The sequence below is a fragment of the Nannospalax galili genome, unplaced genomic scaffold (genome assembly GCF_000622305.1).
Source record: "Nannospalax galili isolate Female #2095 unplaced genomic scaffold, S.galili_v1.0 scaffold37, whole genome shotgun sequence".
Taxonomy (NCBI): Eukaryota; Metazoa; Chordata; class Mammalia; order Rodentia; family Spalacidae; genus Nannospalax; species Nannospalax galili.
Genome location: NW_008339765.1, coordinates 36,096 through 51,652, shown reverse-complemented (window position 1 = coordinate 51,652; position 15,557 = coordinate 36,096). Strand labels below are relative to the sequence as shown.

The 15,557-nt window shown below is 38.7% G+C and overlaps 1 pseudogene; it reads right to left on the bottom strand.

Moving 5' to 3' along the window:
- Window positions 1-15,557, bottom strand: part of LOC103735325 — a 101,068-nt pseudogene that overhangs the window by 83,483 nt on the left and 2,028 nt on the right.

Here is a 15,557-nt window from a genome sequence, read left to right as displayed (position 1 = left end):
TTGTGATGTCAAATTGGAGCATTGTGATGTCACACTGGATAATTGTGATGTCACAAAGGAACATTGTGATGGCACATTGGAGCAGTATAATTTTACATGGGGCGATAAGGTTGGAACATTGGAGAATTGTGATGTCACATTCAAGCATTGTTACATCACAATGGATTATTGTGAAGTCATACTGTAACGTCATGGCACATTGGAGCATTCTGATGGCAAATCAGAGCATTTGAAAGTCACAATGGAATATTGTGAAGTCATATTTTAAGATTGTGATGGCATATTGGAGCAATATAATGGCACATGGGGTGAGAGTGTTGTCATATTGGAGCATTATGATGTCACACTGGAGCATTGTTATGTCATATTGGAACATTGCGAAGTCAAATTGTAACATTGTTATGACACACTGGCACAATATAATGTCACACGTGGCATTAGTGTTGGAACTTTGGAGCATTGTAATGACACCCTGGAGCATTGTGAATTCATATTGTAACATTGTGCTGTCACATTGGAGCAATATAATGGCACATGCGCTAATAAGTTTGGCAACTTGGAACATTTTCATGCCACATTGGAGGACTTTGAAGGCACAATGGAACATTATGAAGACATATTGTAACATTGTAATGGCATATAGACCAATATAATGGCACACGTGGCGAGAGTGTTGGCACAGTGGAGCATTGTGACGTCATATTGGATTATTGTGACTTCACAATGAAGCATTGTGAAGTCATATGGTAACAGTGAGATGGTGCATTGGAGCAATAGAATGCCACATGGGGAAAAAGTTTTCGTACACTGCAGGATTGTGATGTCACATTTTCAAGTCATATTGTTGCCTTTTCACTGCATGTTGTGGCAATATAATGGCACATGGTGCGAAAGTGTTTTCACATTGGAGCATTGTGATGTCACATTGGAGCCTAGTGACTACACTATGGGGCATTCTGAAGTTATATTTTTAACAGTGTGATGGCTCTTAGGGACAATAGAATGGCACGTGGGGCAACAGTGTTGTGATGTCACATTTTCAAGTCATATTGTTACATTGTGATGGCACAGTGGAGCAATATAATGCCACATGGGTAGAGAGTTTCACACATTGGGCATTTTATTATCACAATGGAACATTGTGAAGTCAAATTTTAACATTTAGATGGCACAATGGAGCCATATAATAACACATGGGACAATAGTGTTGAAATATTGGAGCATTGTGATGTCAAAATATAACATTGTGAATTAATATTGTAACATTGTGATGCCAAATTGGGGCAATATAATGGCATGTTGATCAATTGGGTTGGCATATCAGAGCATTGTGATGTCACATTCGAGTATTGTGAGGTCGAAAGGGAATATTCAGGAATCATATTGTAACATTGTTGGCATATTGTAGCCATGTACTAGTACATGGACTAATGGTGTTGGCATATTAATGCGTTGTGATGTCACATTGGAGCATTTTAATTGCACATTGGTACATTTTGTGGTCATATGGTAACACGGTGATGATACCAAGTATCATTGTGATGTAACAATGAAACATTGTGAGATCATATGGTAAAATTGTAATGGCACGTTTGGGACCAGAGTGTTAGCATATTGGAACATTGTGATGTTATAATGGAACATTGAAAAGTCATACTGTAGCATTTGATGGCATATTCGAGCTATATATTGGTACATGGGACGATAGTATTGGGTCATTGTAGGATTGTGATGTCACAGAGAAACACTGAGAAGTCGTCTGTTTGCATTGTGATGGTACATTGAATCAAGAAAATAGCACAGGGGGCGATAGTGTTACACTGGAGCATTGTGATGTCATATTGTGACAGTGCAATGGCACATTGGAGCAATAAAATGTCACCTGGGGCAACAGTGTTGTGATGTCACATTTTGAAGTCATATTGTTACATTGTGATGGCACATTGGAGCAATATAGTAATACATGGGACAATAGTGTTGAAATATTGGAGCATTGTCATGTCAAAATGTAATATTGTGAAGTCATATTGTAACATTGTGATGGCACATTGGCGCATTCTGATGTCAAATTGGAGCATTTTGAAGTCACAATGGAATATTGTGATGTCATATTGTAAGATCGTGATGGCATATTGGTGCAATATAATGGTACATGGGGCAGTAGTGTTGGTACATTGCAGCATTGTGATGTCACATTGTAACATTGCAAAGTCAAATTGTAACATTGTCATGACACATTGGAGCAATATATCGAAACACCTGGCTTTGGTGTTGTAACTTTGGAGCATAGTTATGGCATATTGAAACATTTTGATTTCACACTGGAGCATTGTGATGACACCCTGGAGCACTGTGAAGTCATACTGTAACATTGTGATGTCACATTGGAGCAATATAATGGCACATGAGGTGATAAGGTTGGCATATTGGAACATTTTCATGCCACATTGGAGGACTTTGAAGGCACAATGGAACATTGTGATGTCAAAATGGAATATTGTGAAGACAGATTGTAACACTGTGATGGCATATACAGAAATATAATGGCATGTGGCGAGAGTGTTGGCACAGTGGAGCATTGTGACATCACATTGGATCATTGTGACTTCACAATGGAGCATTGTGAAGTCATATTGTAAGAGTGCGAAAGCACATCGGAGCAATAGAATGGCACATGGAGAAAAAGTGTTCGCACACTGCAGGATTGTGATGTCACTATTTGAAGTCATATTGTAACCTTTTGATTGCATGTTGGAGCAATGTAATAGCACATGGAGCGATAGTGTTGGCACATTGGAGCATTTTGATGTCATATTGGAGCACAGTGACTTCACAAAGGGCATTCTGAAGTTATATTTTTAACAGTGTGATGGTTCACAGGAGCAATAGAATGGCACGTGAGGCAACAGTGTTGTGATGTCACATTTTGAATCCATGTTGTTACATTGTGATGGCACATTGGAGCAATATAATGTCACATGGGGAGATAGTTTCACACATTGGAGCATAGTATTATCACAATGGAACAGTATGAAGTCGAATTTTAACATTTAGATGGCACAATGAAGCAATATAATAACACATGGGACAATAGTGTTGAAATATTGAAGCATTGTGATGTCAAAATGTAACATTGTGAATTAATATTGTAACATTGTGATGCCAAATTGGGGCAATATAATGGCATGTGGATCAATAGGATTGGCATATTGGAGCATTGTGATGTCACATTCAAGAATTGTGAGGTCACAAGGGAATATTCAAGAGTCATATTGTAACATTGTTGGCCTATTGTAGCCATATACTTGCACATGGATTTATGGTGTTGGCATATTAATGCATTGTGATGTCACATTGGAACATTTTAATTGCACATTGGTACATTTTGCTCTCATATGTTAACACGGTGATGGTACCAAGGAGCATTGTGATGTAACAATGAAACATTGTGAAATCATATTGTAACATTGTGATAGCACATTTGGGACCACAGTGTTAGCACATTGGAGCATTGTGATGTTATAATGGAACATTGGAAAGTCATACTGTAGTATTTGATTGCATATTGGAGCAACATTTTGGCACATGGGGCGATAGCATTGGGTCATTGTAGAATTGTGATATCACAAAGGAACACTGAGAAGTCATCGGTTAGCATTGTGATGGTACATTAAATCAAGAATATGGCTCATGGGGCAATACTGTTTCTCTGGAGCATTGAGATGTCAGAAAGGAACACTGTGAATTCACATTGTAATATTTTGATTGCTTTATGGAACAATATATAAGCACATGGGGAAATTATATTGGCATAGTGGAGCATTGGGACATCAAAATGAAGCATTGTGAAATGACAAAGGAGCACTGTGAAGTCATCTTTTAACATTTTGCTGGCACTATGGAGCAATATAATAACACATGGAGCTATAGTGTTGGAATATTGGAGCATTGTGATGTCACAATGGAATATTGTGAAGTCACCTTGGAGCATTGTGATGTCACAATGGAACATTGTGAAGTCATTGTGACATATTCATGGAACTTTGGAGCAATATAAAGGCACATGAGTCGATACTATTGTTACATTGGAGCATTGTGATGTCACATTGGAACATTAGAATTCCTACTGTGACACTGTGATGGCATATTGGAACAATATAAGGGTACACAGGGTGACAGTTTTTGCACTTTGGAGAATTGATATCTCACATTGGAGCACTGTGATATCATAATGGTACACTGTAAAGTCATATTTTAATATTGTGATGGAACCATAGAGCATTGTGATGTCACATTTGAGGATTGTGATGTGACAAGGGAACATTGTGAATGCTTATTATAACATTTTGATGATATATTGGAGAAATCTAATGGCACTTGGGTAGTTAGTGTTGGCACATTGGTGCATTGTGGTGTCATACTAAAGCACTGTGAAGTCAAATTTGAACATCGTGAAGTCATATTGTAATACTCTGAATGGCATTTTGGAATGCAATATTTTGATGTCACATTGGTGCATTGTGATGTCACATTGGCGCATTGTGATGTCACAATGGATAATTGTGTTGTCACAATGGAACATTGTGATGGCATGCTGGAGCAGTGTAATGGCACATGGGGCAATTCTGTTGGCACATTTGAGAATTCTGATGTCATCTTCAAGCATTGTTACATCACAATGGATTATTGTGAAGTCATATTATACCATTGTGATGGCACATTGGAGCATTGTGATGTCACATATGAGGATTGTGATGTGACAAGGGAACATTATGAGGGCATATTGTAACATTGTGATGACATATTGGAGCAATACAATGGTACTTCGTCAGATAGAGTTGTCACATCGGAGGATTGTGATGTCATATTAAAGCATTGTGAATTCAAAATTGTACATTGTGAAGTCATAGCATTGTGAAGTCACACTGTAACATTGTGATGGCATATTGGAACAATATAATGGCACATGAGGTGATAGTGTTGGCACATTGGAACATTTTCATGTCACATTGGAGTACTTTGAAGGCACAATGGAACATTGTGATGTCACAGTGGAACAATGCGAATTCATATTGTAACATTGTGATGGCATATACAGCAATACAATGGCACATGTGGCGAGAGTGTTGTCACATTGGAGCCTTATGACTTCACATTGGATCATTGTGAGGTCACAATGGCCATTGTGATGTTATATTGTAAAAGTGCAATGGCACATTGGAGCAATAGAATGGCACCTGGGGCAACAGAGTTGTGATGTCACATTTTGAAGTCATATTGTTACATTGTGATGTCACATTTGAGCAATATAGTAACACATTGGGCAATAGTGTTGAAATATTGGAGCATTGTGATATCAAAATGTATTATTGTGAAATTATATTGTAACATTTTTATGCCAAATTCGGGCAATATATTGGCACGTGGGTCGATAGTGTTGGCATATTGGAGCATTGTGATGTCACAAGGGAATATCCAGAAGTCATATTATAACATTGTTGGCATATTAGAGCAATATACTAGCACATGGACCTATGTTGTTGACAGATTAAAGCATTATGATGTCATATTAGAGCATTGTGATGCCACAAGGGAACATTCAGAAGTTATATTGTAACATTGTTGACATATTTGAGCAATATGCTACCACATGGACCTAGGGTGTTGGCAGATTAAAGCATTGTGATGTCATATTAGAGCATTGTAATTGCACATTGGTACATTTTGCAGTCATATTGTAACACGTTGATAGCACTATGGACCATTGTGAAGAAACAAGGAAACATTGTGAAGTCATATTTTAACACTTAGATGGCACATTTGGGACCATAGTGTTAGCATACTGGAGCATTGTGATGTTATAACGAAACATTGAAAAGTTATATTGTAGCATTTTGATGGCATATTGGAACAATATATTGCCACATGTGGCGATAGTATCGGCTCATTGTAGTATTGTGGTGTCAAGAAGGAACACTGAGAAGTCATCGGTTAGGATTGTGATGGTACAATGAAACAAAAAAAATGGCACATTGTACGATTGTGTTACACCCGAGCATTCTGATGTCAGAAAGGAACACTGTGAATTCACAGTGTAACATTTTGATTTCACTATGAAGCAATATATAAGCACATGGGGCAGTAGTATTGGCATACTGGAGCATTGTGACATCAAAATGAAGCAATTTGAAATGACAAAGGAACATTGTGAAGCCATCTTGTAACATTTTGCTGGCACTATGGAGCAATATAATAACACATGGCATAATAGCGTTGGAATATTGGAGCATTGTGATGTCACAATCGAATACTGTGGAGTCACCTTAGAGCATAGGGATGTCACAATGGAACATTCTGAAGTCACATTGTAACATTGTCATGGAACATTGGAGCAATATAAAAGCACATGAACTGATACTTAAAGGCACATGAACCGATACCATTGTTATATTGGAGCATTGTGATGTCACATTGGAACATTAGAATCCCTACTGTGACATTGTGATGGCATATTGGAGCAATATAAGGGTACACAAGGAGAGAGTTTTGGCACTTTGTAGATTTGATATCTCAAATTGGAGCACTGTGATATCATAATGGAACACTGTAAAGTCATATTTTAACACTGTGATGGCACCAAAGAGCATTGTTATTTCACATGGGGCAACAGTGTTGGCATATTGGAGCATTGTCAGGTCACATTGCAGCATTGTGAAGTCATACTGTAACATTGTGATGTCACATTGGAGCAATATGTTGGAACATGAGATGATAGTGTTGGAACATTGATGCATTGTGACTTCACAATGGAGCATTGTGACATCATATTGTAAGAGTGTGATGGCACCATGGAGCATTGTGATGTCTCATTTGAGGATTGTACTGTGAGAAGGGAACATTCTGAAGGCACATGGTAACATTGTGATGATATATTGGAGAAATATAATGGCACTTGGGGAGTTAATGTTGGCACATTGGAACATTGTTGTGTCATATTAAAGCATTGTGAAGTCAAATTTGAACACTGGGAAGTCATATTTCAACACTCTGAATGGCATTTTGAGATATTTTGATGTCACATTGGTGCATTATGATGTCATATTGGAGCATTGTGATATCACACTGGATAATTGTGATGTCACAATGGAACATTGTGAATGCACATTGGAGCAGTATAATGGTACATGGGGCGATAGGGTTGGCACATTGGAAAATTGTGATGTCATATTCAAGCATTGTTACATCACAATGTATTATTGTGAAGTCATACTGTAACATTGTCATGGCACACTGGAGCATTCTGATGTCAAATTGGAGCATTTGGATGTCACTATTGAATATTGTGAAGTCATATTGTAAGATCGTGATGCATATTGGAGCAATATAATGCACATGGGGTGATAGTCTTGGCACATTGAAGCATTGTGATGTCACACTGGACCATTGTGATGTCACATTGGAACTTTGTGAAGTCAAATTGTGACATTGTCATGACACTTTGGAGCAATATAATGTCACATGTGGCATTAGTGTCGGAACTTTGGAGCATTGTGAAGGCACACTGGAGCATTTTGATTTCACAGTGCAGCATTGTGATGACACCCTGGAGCATTGTGAAGTCATATTGTAACATTGTGATGTCACATTGGAGCAATACAATGGCACATGAGGTAATAAGGTTGGCATATTGGAACATTTTCATGCCACATTGGAGGACGTTGAAGGCACAATGGAACATTGTGATGTCACAATGGAATATTATGAAGACATATTGTAACATTGTGATGGCATATGGAGGAATATAATGGCACATGTGGCGAGAATTTTGGCACCGTGGAGCCTTGTGACATCACACTGGATCATTGTGAATTCACAATGGAGCATTGTGAAGTCATATTGTAACAGTGCGAGGGCACATTGGAGCAGTAGAATGGCATATGTGGAAATAGTGTTTGCTCACTGCTGGATTGTGATGTCACATTTTCAAGTCATATTTTTACCTTTTGATTGCATGTTGGAGCAATGTAATGGCACATGGGGCAATTTTGTTGGCACACTGGAGCATTGTGATGTCACATTGGAGCATAGTGACTTCATAATGGGGCATTCTGAAGTTATATTTTTAACAGTGTGGTGGCTCATAGGAGCAATAGAATGGCACGTGGGGCAACAGTGTTGTGATGTCACATTTTGAAGTCATATTGTTATATTGTGATGGCACATTGGAGAAATACAATGACACATGAGGAGATAGTTTTGCCCATTGGAGCATTGTATTATCACAATGGAACATTGTGAAGTCGAATTTTAAGATTTTGATGGCACAATAGAGCAATATAATAACACATGGGACAATAGTGTTGAAATATTGGAGCATTGTGATGTCAAAATGTAACATTGTGAATTAATATTGTAACATTGTGATGCCAAATTGGGGCAATATAGTGGCATGTGGATCAATAGGGTTGGCATATTGGAGCATCGTGATGTCATATTCGAGCATTGTGAGATCACAAGGGCATATTAAGAAGTCATATTGTAACATTGTTGGCATATTTTTGCTATACACTAGCACATGGACTTATGGTGTTGGCATATTAATGCATTGTGATGTCACATTGGAGCATTTTAATTGCACATTGGTACATTTTGCCGTCATATGGTAACACGATGATGGTACCAAGGAGCATTGTGATGTAAAAATGAAACATTGTGAAATCATATTGTAACATTGTGATAGTGCATTTCGGACTATAGTGTTAGCACGTTGGAGTATTGTGATGTTATAATGGAACGTTGAAAAGTTATTCTGTAGCATTTTGAGGGCATATTGGAGCAATATATTGGCACATGGGGTGATAGTGTTGGCATTTTGGAGCATTGTGTCGTCACATTGGAGCATAGTGACTTCACATTGGGACATTGTGAAGTTGTGTTTTTAACAGTGTGCTGGCTCACTGGAGCAATAGAATGGCACATGGGGCAAGAGTGTTGTGCTGTTACATTTTGAAGTTATACTGTAAGATCGTGATGGCACATTGGAGCAATGTACTGGCACATGGGTAGGTAGTTGGGCACATTGGGGCATTTTATTGTCAAAAGGGAAAATTGTGAAGTAGTATTTTAACATTTTGATTGCACAGTGGAGCAATACAATAACACTTGGGTCAATAGTGTTGAAATACTGGAGCATTGTGATGTCACAATGTGACATTGTGAAGTTATGTTATAACATTGTGATGCCAAATTGGGGCAATATATTGGCACGTGGGTGGAGAGTGCTGGCATATCAGAGTATTATCATGTCACATTCGAGCACTGATATGTGACAAGGGAATATTCAGAAGTCATATTGTAACATTGTTGGCATATTGGAGCCATATACTAGTAAATGGACCTATGGTGTTGGCAGATTAAAGCATTGTGATATCACATTGGAGCATTGTAATTGCTCATTGGTACACTTTACAGTCATATGGTAACACGGTGCTGGCACCAAGGAGTATTGTGATGTAACAATTAAACATTGTGAAGTCATATTGTAACATTGTAATGGCACATTTGGGACCATAGTATTAGCACATTGGAGCATTGTGATGTTATAACGGAATATTGAAAAGTCATACTGTACCATTTTGAGGGCATATTGGAACAATATATTGGCACATGGGGTGACAGTATTGGGTCACTGTAGTATTGTGATGTCACAAAGGAACACTGAGAAGTCATCAGTTAGCATTGTGATGGTACATTGAATCAAGAAAACGGCACATGGGGCGACAGTGTTGCATTGGAGCATTTTGATGTCACAAAGGAACACTGTGAATTCATATTGTAACATTTTGATTGCTCTATGGAGCAATATGTAAGCACATTGGGCAATAGTATTAGCATACTGGAGCATTGTGACATCAAAATGAAGCATTGTGAAATGACAAAGGAACATTGTGAAGTCATCTTGTAACATTTTTCTAGCACTATGGAGCAATATAATAACACATGGAGCTATAGTGTTGGAATATTGCAGCATTGTGATGTCACAATGGAACATTGTGAAGTCACCTTGGTGCATTGTGATGTCATAATGGAACATTGTGAAGTCATATTGTAACATTGTCATGGACTTTGGAGCAATATAAAGGCTCATGAGTCAATATTATTGTTACATTGGAGAACTGTGATGTCACATTGCAACATTAGTATTCCTACTGTAATATTGTGATGGCATATTGGAGCAATATAATGGCACATGAGGTGATAGTGTTGGCACATTGGAACATTTTCATGTTACATTGGAGGACTTTGAAGGCACAATGGAACATTGTGATGTCACAATGGAATATTATGAAGACATATTCGAACATTTTGATGGCATATAGAGCAATATAATGGCACATGTCATGAGAGTTAAGGAACGTTGGAGCATTGAGACATCACATTGAATCATTGTGACTTCACAATGGAGCATTGTGAAGTCATAATGTAACAGTGTGATGGTGCATTGGAGCAATAGAATGGCACATGGGGAAATAGTGTTGGCACACTGCAGGATTGTGATGTCACATTTTGAAGTCATAGTGTTACCTTGTGATGGCACGTTGGAAAAATATAATGGCACATGGGGCAATAGTTTTGGCACATTTGAGCATTGTGTCGTCAAATTGGAGCATAGTGACTTCACAATGGGGCATTGTGAAGTTATATTTTTAACAGTGTGATGGCTCACTGGAGCAATACAATGGCACATGGGGCAACAGTGTTGTGATGTCACATTTTGAAGTCATATTGTTACATTGTATTTGCACAGTGGAGCAATATACTAGCACATGGGTAGGTAGTTTGGCACATTGGAGCATTGTATTGTCACAATAGGACATTGTGAAGTCGTATTTTAACATTTTGATCACACAGTGGAGCAATATAATAAAACATGGGACAATAGTGTTGAAATATTGGAGCATTGTGATGTCAAAATGTAACATTGTGAAATAACATTGCAACATTGTGATGCCAAATGGGGCAATATAATGGCACATGGATTGATAGGGTTGGCATATTGGAGCATTGTGATGTCACATTCCAGCACTGTGATGTCACAATGGAGCAATATAATAACACATGGAGCAATAGTGTTGGAATATTGGAACATTTTCTTGTCACAATGAATCATTGAGAAATCGTATTTTAACATTTTGATGGCACAAACGAGCATTATCATAACACATGGGACAATAGTGTTGAAATATTGGAGCATTGTGATGTCAAAATATAACATTGGGAAGTTATATTGCAACACTGTGATTCCAGATTGGGGCAACATAGAGGCACGTGGGTTGATACTGTTGGCATATCAGGGCATTGTGATGCCGCATTCCAGCATTGGGATGTGACAAGGGAACATTCAGAAGTCATATTGTTACATTGTTGGCATATTGGAGCCATATACGAGCACATGGACCTATGGTGTTGGTAGATTAAAGCATTGTGATGTCACATTGGAGCATTTTAATTGCACATTGGTATATTTTGCAGTCATATGGTAACACAGTGATGGCACCAAGGAGCATTGTGATGTAACCATGAAACATTGTGAAGTCATATTGTAACATTGTAATGACACATTTGGGACCATAGTATTAGCACATTGGAGCATTGTGATGTTATAATGGAACATTGAAAAGTCATACTGGAGCATTTTGATGGCATATTGGAGCAATATATTGGCACATCGGGTGACAGTATTGGGTCACTGAAGTATTGTCATGTCACAAAGGAACACTGAGAAGTCATCGATTAGCATTGTGATGGTACATTGAATCAAGAAAATGGCACATGGGGCGATAGTGTTGCACTGGAGCATTGTAATGTCACAAAGGAATACTGTAAATTCATATTGTAACATTTTGATTGCTCTACAGAGCAATATATAAGCACACGGGACAATTGTATTGACATACTGGAGCATTGTGACATCAAAATGAAACATTGTGAAATGAGAAAGGAGCATTGTGAAGTCATCTTGTAACATTTCCTGGCACTATGGAGCAATGTAAAAACACATGGAGCGATAGTGTTGGAATATTGGAGCATTGTGATGTCACAATGGAACATTGTGAAGTCACCTTGGTGCATTGTGATGTCACAATGGAACATTGTTAAGTCATATTGGAACATTGTCATGGAACTTTGGAGCAACATAAAGGCACATGAATCGATACTATTGTTACATTGGAGAATTGTGATATCACATTGGAACATTAGAATTCCTACTGTGACATTGTGATGGCATATTGGAGCAATATAAAGGTACACAGGGTGACAGTTTTGGCACTTTGGAGAGTTGATATCTCACATTGGAGCACTGTGATATCATAGTGGAACACTGTAAAGTCACATTTTAACATTGTGATGGCACCATAGAACATTGTGATGTCACATTTGAGCATTGTGATGTGACAAGGTAACATTGTGAATGCATATTATAACATTGTGATGATATGTTGGAGAAATCTAATGGCACTTGGGTAGTTAGTGTTGGCACATTGGAGCATTGTGGTTTCATACTAAAGCACTGTGAAGTCAAATTTGAACATTGTGAAGTCATATTGTAACACTCTCAATGGCATTTTGGAATGGAATTTTTTAATGTCAATTGGTGCATTGTGATGTCACACTGGATAATTGTGATGTCACAATGGGACATTGTGATGGCACATTGGAGCAGTATATTCACAAATGGGGCTATACTGTTGGCACATTTGAGGATTCTGATGTCATCTTCAAGCATTGTTACATCACAATGGATTATTGTGAAGTCATATTGTAACATTGTGATGGCACATTGGAGCATTGTGATTTCAAATTGGAGCATTTTGAAGTCACAATGGAATATTGTGATGTCATATTGTAAGAGCGTGATGGCATATTGCAGCAATATAATGGCACATGGGGCGATAGTGTTGGCACATTTTAGCATTGTGATGTCACACTGGACCATTGTGATGTCACATTGGAACACTGCAAAGTCAAATTGTAACATTGTCATGACATATTGGAGCAATATAATATCACACGTGGCATTAGTGTGGGAACTTTGGAGCATTGTGATGGCACATTGGAGAATTGTGATTTCACATTGGAGCGTTGTGATGACACCATGGAGCATTGTGAAGTCATAGTGTAACATTGTGATGTCACATTGGAGCAATACAATGGCACATGAGGTGATAGTGTAGGCACATTGGAACATTTTCATGTTACATTCGAGGACTTTTAAGGCACAATGGAACATTGTGATGTCACAATGGAACATTATGAAGACATATTCTAACATTGTGATGGCATATAGAGCAATATAATGGCACATGTGTCGAGAGTGTTGGCATATTGGAGCATTGTGTCGTTACATTGGAGCATAGTCACTTCACAATCGGGCATGGTGAAGTTATATTTTTAACAGTGTGATGGCTCACTGGAGCAATAGAATGACACATGGGGCAACAGTGTTGTAATGTTACATTTTGAAGTCATATTGTTACATTGTGATGGCACATTGGAGTAATATACTGTCACATGGGTAGGTAGTTGGGTGCACTGGAGCATTGTATTGTCACAATGGAACATTTTGAAGTCGTATTTTAACATTTTGTTCACACAGTGGAGCAATATAATAACACATGGGACAATAGTGTAGAAATATTGTAGCATTGTGATATCAAAATATAACATTGGGAAGTTATATTGCAACATTGTGATGCCAAATGGGGCAACATAATGGCACATGGGTCGATAGTGTTGGCATATCAGAGCTTTGTGATGTCACATTCAAGCACTGAGATGTGACAAGGGAACATTCAGAAGTCATATTGTAACATTGTTGGCATATTGGTGCGAAATGTAAGCACATATAACTATGGTGTTGGGAGATTACAGCATTGCGATGTCACATTGGAGCATTTTAATTGCACATTGGTACATTTTGCAGTCATATTGTAACACGGTGATGTCACAGAGGAGCATTGTGATGTCACAATGAAACATTGTGAAGTCATATTGTAACATTGTGATGGCACATTTGGGACCATAGTGTTATGACATTGGAGCATTGTGATAGTATAACAAAACATTGAAAAGTCATATTGTAGCATTTTGATGGCATATTGGAGCAATATATTGGCACATGGGGCGATAGGATTGTAGTGTTGTGATGTCACAAAGGAACATTGAGAAGTCATCGGATAGCATTGTGATGGTACATTGAATCCAGAAAATGGCACATGGGGCGATAGTGTTACACTGGAACATTGTTATTTCACAAAGGAACACTGTGAATTCAAATTGTAACATTTTGATTGCACTGTGGAGCAATATATAAGCACATGGGGCAATAGTATTGGCATACTGGAGCATTGTGACATCAAAATGAAGCATTGTGAAATGACAAAGAAACATTGTGAACACATCTTGTAACATTTTGCTAGCACTATGGAGCAATATAATAACACATGGAGCAATAGTGTTGGAATAATGGAGCATTGTGAAGTCACCATTTGTCAGATCGCTCTCCGACAGGTACAGCACTGGGAGAGAGGCCAGGACCAGCCTGTGTTCCTCTCTTAGGGGCTGAGCGGGATGGTGAGTGTTGGCGACTCAAAAACCACACCAAGTCGGGAGTCTTGTCGAGGCAGGAACTCACTTTATTGCGTCAGGCATTACCTTATATACTTTAATCAAAAAGGGGTGTGGAAAAGGGAAGGGCAAAGGTGTACGTCATTTGGGGCAATGGCTACGAGCCACTGGGAATCGGCCATGCCAGCTGTGATTGGGGAGGGGCAGTTTGAGGTCAGGCCCTGCTGAGTCACCTCTGCAAGGAAGTGACCGGCCAGAGACAGGTCGTCAAACTTTCAGCCTCAGGAAGTTACAATAGGCCTCGACATAAGTTATGCCACAATTATGAGTGTCCTGGAGATCCAACATATTCCCCCTTTTACTTTTGTTGTAATGGCAGAGAAACACAACCCCTGTCTTAAGTTGTCTCCCCTGTGGAGATCTTACCCGTTACTGGGTGTTATGAATCTCATCCACCAAGGTGCCTCTCCATGCCCTGTCTTACGTTGCCTCTCCTCAGATACTGAAGTTGCCCGTCCTTGGGTAACCATGATTGTTTTTCATGGCCCCTCTCTTAGGTTCATCAGCCTGGGAGGGTCTTACCCATCATTGACTACATGGAGGGCAGGGGATGGGCAATCGTATGAAGATGGCCGATCATGGGAGTTTGGCTCCTGACTAGTGAGCCTGTGATAATGCACCTCGACTTGATGTAATTTGAATGCCTCTATTCTCTGACGAACAAACCCCATGAAATTATTGAATATACAGGGTCTGAAAATAAGGACAAGGAGAAGTGTAAGAAGGGGGCCAAATAGAGGGAGGAGGTAGCATAAAAAGCCATGTAAACCGGTCCAGAGTGGGTTTTCTTGAAACTCTCACCTCCTTTTTTCTAAATCTTCTTGGAGTTTTTTAATCTTATCTTGGACGATCTGGATCTATTGGCATAA